This window comes from Procambarus clarkii, chromosome 19, assembly GCF_040958095.1.
Source record: "Procambarus clarkii isolate CNS0578487 chromosome 19, FALCON_Pclarkii_2.0, whole genome shotgun sequence".
Lineage (NCBI taxonomy): Eukaryota > Metazoa > Arthropoda > Malacostraca > Decapoda > Cambaridae > Procambarus > Procambarus clarkii.
The window spans coordinates 33,210,696-33,220,783 of record NC_091168.1 but is presented as its reverse complement, the minus strand read 5'-3'; positions in this window follow the sequence as shown (position 1 = coordinate 33,220,783).

The window sequence follows — 10,088 nt, the reverse complement described above, 5'->3', positions numbered from 1 at the left end:
TTACAAAAAATCAATCATATCTGTAAATGCAACAAACAAACATTGCCAATGTTGACACAGCCTAAGATAATTCAAGGCAATATGAACAACTTTTTGATTCAAAATACTATTATTTATCTTTTTAACCAATTAGTAAACTAAAATTTGCTTCTCTAATGTGACACCTCTGATTATGTCCACCCTAAGTTACTGTCCAAGCATACTTTACTAGTTTAGTCCAGGACTAAAGTGAGCTCATAGAGTGTATGTATACCGAGAAGCAAAAAAATATACACCTCTGTGTATATATTCCTTCCCAGAGTATTTGGGGAGTGGGTAGGATTGGTAGATAGGAGCGGGCGTTCCGCATCGGCTCCTGTGACCAGTTGAAGGTGTTCCAGTACTATTGGGGTCAGCGTTCATAGTACTGGAATGTGTCCAGGCGGGCCGTCACCCACCACGGCCCGCCTGGACTTAATTATGGGCGTGTATGGGACTTCCACATCCACAACACCTACTACGGCCCGCCTGGACTTAATTATGGGCGTGTATTGGGACTTCCACGTCCACAACACCTAGTACGGCCCGCCTGGACTTAATTATGGGCGTATATGGGACTTCCACGTCCACAACACCTAGTACGGCCCGCCTGGACTTAATTATGGGCGTATATGGGACTTCCACGTCCACAATACCTACTACGGCCCGCCTGGACTTATGGGCGTGTATGGGGACTTCCACAATACCTTTATTCACTCATCTCATGTTGCGAGGGGGAACTATATCATTTGTATGTATATATTTACATCGATGTTGAATGTCATTATTTCGTGAGAAATCAATGAAAGTCGTATTAAAGTCTTCAGAAAACCCTATGAAAGCCTAAACCCTAATTCATTCCTATAAAAGCGTAAGAAATCCATATAAAAGCCTTAAAATCCTATAAAAGCTTGAATAAACTCCTGTAGACGTCTGATAAAGCTATATATAAGCCTGAATAAACCTTCTAAAAGTTTAAGAAAACCATATAAAAGCCTATGAAACCCCAGTAAAACCCCTAAGGAAATTCAATAATAGCCTCAATAAACCCTATAGAACCCAAGAAAACTATAAAAAGCCTATTATAAACTTGCACAAGACTAAGAAAACGCGATAAAAGTCTAAATAAAACCCCATTAGATCTATCAAAACCCCATAAAAGCCTATACAAAGCTAGAACGTTTACGAAAGACTAGAAAGCCTAAGCAAACCTTGAATAATCTCTAAGAAAACCTTAGAAAATCCCAGAAAAAGATGTTCTATTGCAAGCAACTGTATTTCGAAAACAAAAGGAGTTCCAGACATATATTGCACACACAAACAAGACTTAATATTGACATTGTGACACCAAATGTGCCGGAACCGTCAAAAAAGCAGCCGTTGTGTGCTTGTGGAGATTACAAGAACGACTTATTTTATCAAAAACATTGACAGAGCAGCTTTTAGCATTGACGTTAAGATTAAAAGGAACGACTGGGGCTTCAGCTGTTGGGTCCCGCCTTTAGCCGGGCGTGTCCCAGCTGCTTAGACCAGCCGAGAGTTATGGAACCTTTACATCTTTCCTTAATCGTGGTGGAGTTGTTTGGATTTATTAAACTGTTTATGAGCTGCGAGGTTGTCTACAACAATAACATTGGGTTGTGTTGTTTACAAGCGCGTGAACTGTTTAATACACGCAGAACCGCCAAGATCGGGGGAAGATGTACAGGTTTCGTGAATAGGCACATAAAAACCTGGCTATGTCTCCTCAATTATACCCAATTGAGAGAAAGCCATTAAACTTAAATTGGCATTAAAGCCATCCCATCCGGGAACTGAAGTCGGGAGCCCTGATTATGAGTCGAGAACAGAGACAACCGAACCACCAGATTTATACATGGTATACAAATCACACTTAAAAAGAAGAGTAAAACCTCGGTATACACGCTGATACATTGGTTTACTATACGTTCTATTTTAAAGAGTTTACATTCAGTGTGAGTTTACATAAAGATAACTTTTCTAGGGCAGGGTTAAAACTATCTGCTGCCCGCGGATACCATCGAGTACCAGTAGATGTATGTAGAGCTAGACCTCACTCTCCCGTAGTCACTCTCAGGTAAGTTACGATAGGTAAAGCAGGACGTACCCTATGAAGAAGATACCCATTACCTAGAAGGGTAAGATTCGCACTGGCTATGAAGGTAGAGACACCTGCCCCTACCTAAGGGCATTACAGATACCCCCCTCTAACCAGTGAGGTAGCATGCAGGACTGTACCCACTGTACCCATAGGGGTACAATCAACAATCAACCAGGGGAAGGTATACCCACTCCAACGACCGCGGGGCGGGGAAGGAGCACCCTCACTATGCCCTCTCCTACGCGGCACCTGGTTGACCTTGACCAACCTATCCTCTGTGATTACCTTCCACAGATAATGATACAAAAAAATAAGGTGAACGGGATGAAAGTTATGTAAGTAGGGTGTGGTGGTGGTGGCTCTCAGCGGGAGAGCTTGTGTAGCTGTGGCAGGCAGACAGGCGGGCGGGAGGCAGGCAGGCAGGCAGTCGGGCGGGCGGGAGGCAGGCAGGCAGTCGGGCGGGCGGGAGGCAGGCAGGCAGTCGGGAAGCAGGCAGGCAGTCGGGCGGGCGGGAGGCAGGCAGGCAGGCAGTCGGGCGGGCTGGAGGCAGGCAGGCAGTCGGGAGGCAGGCAGGCAGTCGGGCGGGAGGCAGGCAGGCAGGCAGGCAGTCGGGCGGGCGGGAGGCAGGCAGGCAGTCGGGCGGGCGGGAAGCAGGCAGGCAGTCGGGCGGGCGGGAGGCAGGCAGGCAGTCGGGCGGGCGGGAGGCAGGCAGGCAGTCGGGCGGGCGGGAGGCAGGCAGGCAGTCGGGCGGGCGGGAGGCAGGCAGGCAGTCGGGCGGGCGGGAAGCAGGCAGGCAGTCGGGCGGGCGAGAGGCAGGCAGGCAGGCAGTCGGGCGGGCGGGAGGCAGGCAGGCAGGCAGTCAGTCGGGCGGGCGGGAGGCAGGCAGGCAGTCGGGGGGGCTGGAGGCAGGCAGGCAGTCGGGCGGGCGGGAGGCAGGCAGGCAGGCAGTCGGGCGGGCGGGCGGGAGGCAGGCAGGCAGGCAGTCGGGCGGGCGGGCGGGAGGCAGGCAGGCAGGCAGTCGGGCGGGCGGGCGGGAGGCAGGCAGGCAGTCGGGGGGGCTGGAGGCAGGCAGGCAGTCGGGCGGGCGGGCAGGTCTTCGCGGCTGAGCAGACAGCGCTCAGATGTGTAGTACTAAGGGCCCGGGTTCTATTCCCGGCCGAAGCAGAAACAAATAGGCATCAGGTAAAAGAAACTGCCTATGTTTACCTAACAGCAAATAGGTATCTGTGAGATAGACAGCTGTCTTGGGCTGCATCCTGGGGGATGTGTGTGTGTCAAGATATATATACATGTAGTAGATATGATAGAGGAAGATTGGACGAGTCAATACATTAGACAACCGACGGTTAGAAAGGCGGGGTCCAAGAGCTCGATCCTGCAGACTAAATAGTAAACACACACACGCACAAACCTCCAAGTAGAATCATAAGTGTCTTAACTAAAAACTTGCCCGACTAGTTGTGGCGTCGATCACAGCATCTCCCTCCGCTGGAAAAGTCTACTGTAAGTTTACCCTCACCAGAAGTGTTCTAACCTGGACAACCCGCCCCTCACAGCCCGTCCTCAGCAACAATTCCCAAATGCTCTTTAATCCACCCGCCACCCCCCCCCCCCCCTGTTTATTAGTGAAAAACAGTTTACACAAGACTCATGACGCATGCCCGAAACGCTGCGCGTACTAGTGGCTTTACAAGAATGTAAATACCATGCTATGTATCCTCACAAACCCAATGTACCGTCTTGTATATAAATAAATAAATAAATAAATAAATGTAATCTCCTACAGTGCTTTGCTGACTGTAGCAAGGAGGACTTCACCTCTGTACTTCACCTCTGTAGCGAAGTGAACTCTGTAGATGCTTCACCCACGTACTACAAACACAATTAATCGCCAACAGAAGTTCACGACCAAAATCACATTCACTCCAAAAATCTACCACTTACGGGTTATTCATAACCATGTCACCTCTAGGGTGGCTTAATCTTCCTTAATCAACCAACAGAATTATATTCAAAATGTCTAACCTACGCCTAACTATACTGTATATACTTTGAATTTTATTTTATAATTATATTAATTTATAATGAGAATAAACCTATTTTTATTAGTGTGTTAAAATTGATGAATACTTCTTAGGCTAGTCTGAGGACGGGTTGCCTAAGAGGCGTCCGAACCTCGCTAACCAAGCTAAGAAGCTTCTGAACCCGGACAACTCACCTAATAAGTGAAGATAAAATTTGGTGCATATCTAAAATGCTAAATGAAATCATAACTCCCTAATGTGTATCAAATTTTCATTTCCGTTGTCGGGGGCAGATAGTTAATGGAGGTCCTCTCTAAGCCAACACTGCCGCAGGATGCAACCCACAACAGATGCCTAATTCCAGGGTACCTATTTACTGCTAGGTAAAATGAGGCATCAGATGAAAGGAAAGGTCTCCAACCATTTCTGTCCCACCGTGGGCACAAACCCGGGATTCTCGGATGTGACTCGATGACGTAGACTACTGAACTACAGAACAATGGGATCGAATTCTAACGTTCAGTGACTCCAATCTCGCTCATTGCTATAATGATAGGCCAAAACAGAGAAGAAAATGACATTGCTTTACGAGCTGGAATAACGTAAAGTTTAATCACGTAGTTCAGTTGGCTTCGCTCTCGACTCACAATCGGGGTATCCTGTGTCCGATGCCCGGACGGAACAGAAATGGTTGGGCATGTTTCCTTTCAATTAATACCTCTGTTCACCTAGTTGTAAATAGGTTCCCCGGGAGTTAAAACAACTGTTATGGGATTGCTCGCTAGGGAAGGTCAGTAGTTCGACCTTGGGGAAGGAGTACCTTGATGCAAGCATTAAGTGTGCGACAAAAATGAATTCAATTTATAAATTAATTTTGTGCGACAAAATGAATTATAATGTAGTAGTAGTAGTAGTAGTAGTAGTAGTAGTAGTAGTAGTAGTAGTGTGTGTGTGTGTGTGTGTGTGTGTGTGTGTGTGTGTGTGTGTGTGTGTGTGTGTCAGGTCACTCACACATACCCACATTAAGAACCCCAATGACTCTTGTTAACACTTGCTGTGACTTTAACTTGGCACTACATCAGCAGTGGGTTCCAAGGGGTTGTCATAGCCAGGGGGTGGTAATGGGGGACGAGCTCCCATGACCTATAAAATGCTCCTATACGGCGTGCGTCTCCAATAGCCTCTGACAACCAAGTCCAACTCCTGGCCTGCACGGGTGGCTTAGTCTGTAAGTCCGGCGAAACTGCTTTTACCGACAGGAGAAGGGGCGAGGGCGTGCCTCTGGCGCCTTAAAACCAGCTGCTCCGGGTAGATGGGACTCGATAGCCTGGGGGAAGGCAGCCCATCTAGGGGAAGGAAAACCCTGATTTTAAACCTCCGCTGCCTTGCGGTCATACCCCTTTTTTGGGGGAAGGCTTCAGGAGTCAACCTCGAGGAAAAATCCGGAGTTGGAGCCCCTAAGGCAGTTCGTTGTTGACGTCGACCTCGTTCTGGCAGCTCCTGCGACGTTGCTGGAACCATGTGTATTGGCATTTGCCTTTCTATTGGATAATTTCAGCAACGTGCAGAGGGGGGGGGACCTGCTGCATGGGTAACAGCTTCTCCTTCATATCTACCTACCCAGGCTTTGAGCCCTATCAGGGCGCAACTCCATAGTCTTAGACTGAAGGATGCCTACTACATCAGCAGTGGCACTGTGGGAGCCAGCAACACTGGAGCATGGGTCAGTAGTACGGTGTGACACTACCCACTGCTGCAGTCGGCCCACTGTTGCAGTCGGCCCACTGCTGCAGACGTAATCCAGGAATTTGTACCAAGTCACTAGCCTCTTCCTCAATGTGCTCTTCAGAGTGGATAATTATTGTAAATTCAGCTCAGTATTATGTGACACTAAGGGCAGAGAGGAGTAACTGATATACTGTACATTGCTTCAAATAATATACTTTAATAAAAATGTCACATGAAATATAACTAAAGCCTCGTAACACTAAAAATTTAAATGTTTAGTGCAAAGCAGTAATACTAGGCTAGCACTGAATTGCACTGAAACAGATTTAATGTTACTTTATTATCTGTTCCTAGAGCATAACAACACCAAGAAACTTTTTAAAATTAAACTAGTTACTGATGAGGCATGTAATTTCTCGATAAAATACTTGTTTAATAATAGCATAATAATCAATAACAATCCCTGAGCCTCCTAATCTCTCAAAATCTGGTTCCACTACATAAAATAAGTTGGTATAAATCATTTAGCACCACTGGTACTCTATTAAATCATCACAAAAATGCATGAATAGTCACTAGTCGGTAATCATAATAAATATAATGCACACAAGTCCTCACCTTGTTTTGTAGAACTTCTCTAACTAAATGGGCAACGGGGGTCTGTGTTGTCTAATTACCATTTACATGGACGGCTTCCTAGCCACTGTTCTGCGTGCCCATGTTATATTGGTGTGACGCTTCCACTTGGCGCTGAGAATTCCAGACATCATGTTGCCTCCTGCAACTTCCACCGGCACTCACTGGCACTACCATGCTATTACAACTGTCCTCTTCTCTCTCTCTCTCTACATCCCTATCACCTATCACACTCCATAAGGCAACCAGGTATAAGGGCAATTGTCGTTATTAATGGTCCTCCTGGACACTGAGGCTGCTACACGAATTATACTCCTACTGCAGTATGCATTCCACTATCAAAATCTGTATGTAATTGTGACACCATGTAACTCTTAAGCTGTCACTAAAAATTCTCTTAACACTAAAGAATTTAGTGACCCTACTCTGTAGGCAACCACTCAAATGTTGATGTAAATAACTTCACAGGAAACTCCTACACTGCCAACTACTCGATGTCAAATGTTACTGGAGCAACATGAGCCACACTTGCTCGAAATGAATTCCCTTAATCAATCATACCTCCCTGACAAGGGTCACTGAACAACCCGTCCTCGACTTAAATCCATTACATCCAGCGGTCGACCCCATAGACGCATTCATAAATCTTTACATGTTGTTCATTCAAAACGGGAATTTTCTCAAATATAGATTATTATAATATATTAGCATATTATGCATATATAGGTTAGGTTAGGTCTTTAGGTTCTGTTGACGATTATTTATATTTGTAGTACGTGGGTGAAGCATTTACAGCGTTATAGTTCGAACAAAATTTGTCAGTGAAGTACTTGTTCCAGAAGTGTTCGAACGAATTGAGTTGAGTCGTGTGTAAACCGTTTTTCATTCATAAACAGGGGGTTTGGCGGGTGCATGGAATCACTTTTGGATCTTTGTTTGGAGGACGGGCTGGTATGGACTTGAGTCGAGGATGGGTTGGTTTATGAACGAAAAATGGTTTACACATGACTCGCAACTGATTTCGTTCGAACACTTCGGAACAAGTACTTCACTGACAAATTTTGTTCGAACTATAACGCTGTAAATGCTTCACCCACGTACTACAAATATAAATAATCGTCAACAGAACCTAAAGACCTAACCTAACCTATATATGCATAATATGCTAATATATTATAATAATCTATATTTGAGAAAATTCCCGTTTTGAATGAACAACATGTAAAGATTTATGAATGCGTCTATGGGGTCGACCGCTGGATGTAATGGATTTAAGTCGAGGACGGGTTGCAGCCCGTCCTCCAAACAAAGATCCAAAAGTGATTCCATGCACCCGCCAAACCCCCTGTTTATGAATGAAAAACGGTTTACACACGACTCACAACTCATTTCGTTCGAACACTTCTGGAACAAATGCTTCACTGACGAATTTTGTTCGAACCACAACGCTATAAATGCTTCACCCACGTACTACAAATACAAATAATCGCCAACAGAACCTAAACACCTAACCTAACCTATGCCTATATATACACAATATGCTAATATATCATAATATTAATTTATATTTGAGAAAATTCCTGTTTTAAATGAACAGCATGTTAAAATTTATGAATGCGTCTGTGGGGTCGACCGCTGGTTGTAATGGACTTGAGTACGGGTTGTCCATACAGCCCGTCCTTCAAACAAAGACCCAAAAGTGATTCCATGCACCCACCAAACCCCCTGTTTATGAATTAAAAACGGTGTATACACGACTCACAACTGTTGACGTTCGAACATATCCAAAACAAGTGCTTCACTGACGAATTTTGTTCGAACCACAATGCTGTACGTGCTTCACCCACGTACTGCAAATACAAATAATCGCCAACAGAACCTAAACACCTAACCTATGCCTATGTATACACAAGATGCTAATATGGAATGTCATATATAAAATGTCACATACATATATAATATTAATTTATATTTAAGAAAATTCCTGTTTTGAATGAACAGCATGTTAAAATTAATGAATGCGTCTGTGGGGTTGATCGTTGGATGGAATGGACTTGAGTTGAGGACGGGTTGTGTGTAAAACGTTTTTCATTCATAAACAGGGGACGGGTGCATGGAATCACTTTTAGGTCTTTGGAGGACGGGTTGTGCACTGAAGTACTGTAGTATGAACTTCAATTGCTTAAACTGCACTTCCTTGTTGCTATCAATCCTGTAATGACCGGGATTGAATGCCCTGTTTTATGAGATCTTGTACACTGGCTGTGGTGTAATCATACAGTTGTGATCTTTCTTACTGCTAAAATCCATACAGCCAGGACTGTAGGTCATGATTTTAGACTACCGGCTTCACTTAAGTTGCACCTAGATCCTGCACTCAGGAATCTTACCCGACATGGTATTGGCTATTAAAAATTGCACAAATCTTTATGAATATCAAACAGGGCCATCACATATGCTCTCTCATCATCCTAGACTCAGTACGTCAGTCTGGCATGGTGCACATTCACAAATTGTACTTTATTTAGGGGGCAGACTTATACACCCTTCTATTCACCTAGTTGTGCTTGTGGGTTAAGCTCTGCTCTTTCGGGCCGTCTATTAACTGTCAATCAATCAACTGTTACTACTATTTTTTTCCCCACACACACACCCAGGAAGCAGCCCATAACAGCTGTATAACTCCCAAGTACCTATTTACTGCTAGGTAACAGGGGGCATCAGGGTGAATGAAACTATGCCCATTTGTTTCCGCCTAGTCCGGGAATCAAACACGGGCCACAGGATTACAAGTCCCATGCGCTGTCCACTCGGCTACCAGAACCCCTCACTTGCATGAACAAATGTCAGCGAGATCTACTGGTCAATGAGCTACCTCCAAGCAGTTCCTCAGAGGTCACATGAGCCCAGGCCACACATTGATTTACAGGTCAGTGCAACCAACATCCAGTAAATCATGGTGTTCTTCTGCATCCGGGCTTCTTAGACAGGGCTCTCCTCTCTGGGGGCCAAAAATATCAGCGATGCAACACCACTCCCGGATGCCATGTTTGAAATTCGGCAGGCTAGGTTGTTCATTCAAATTTACATTTTGCTAATAAACTCAAAATTAACACGTCTTATGGTTACATAAATTTAACAAATTATGTGTCGGCCGTCTTACATATTTGAAAAGGTCAGAGTATGACACTTGACAGTGGGAAGAGGAGTGTTGTCTAGACAGTACTGTTATATTTGGGAATACATATGGCAGCTCAAGCCTGGGGCCCGATTCACAAAGCAGTTATGCATGCACTTACGAACGTGTATATCTTTAATCAGTCTTTGAAGCCTTTGGTTACGTTTATTAAACAGTTTACAAGCATGAAAACTTCCCAATCAACTGTTGTTATTGTTATAAACAGCCTCCTGGTGCTTCAGAGCTCATTAACTGTTTAATAATTGTAAACAAAGCCCGCAAAGGTTGAGAAAGATGTACACTTTCGTAAGTACTTGCGTAACTGCTTCGAGAATCTGGCCCCTGGAAGACTATCAACACCATATGTGGTACACAATAGTAC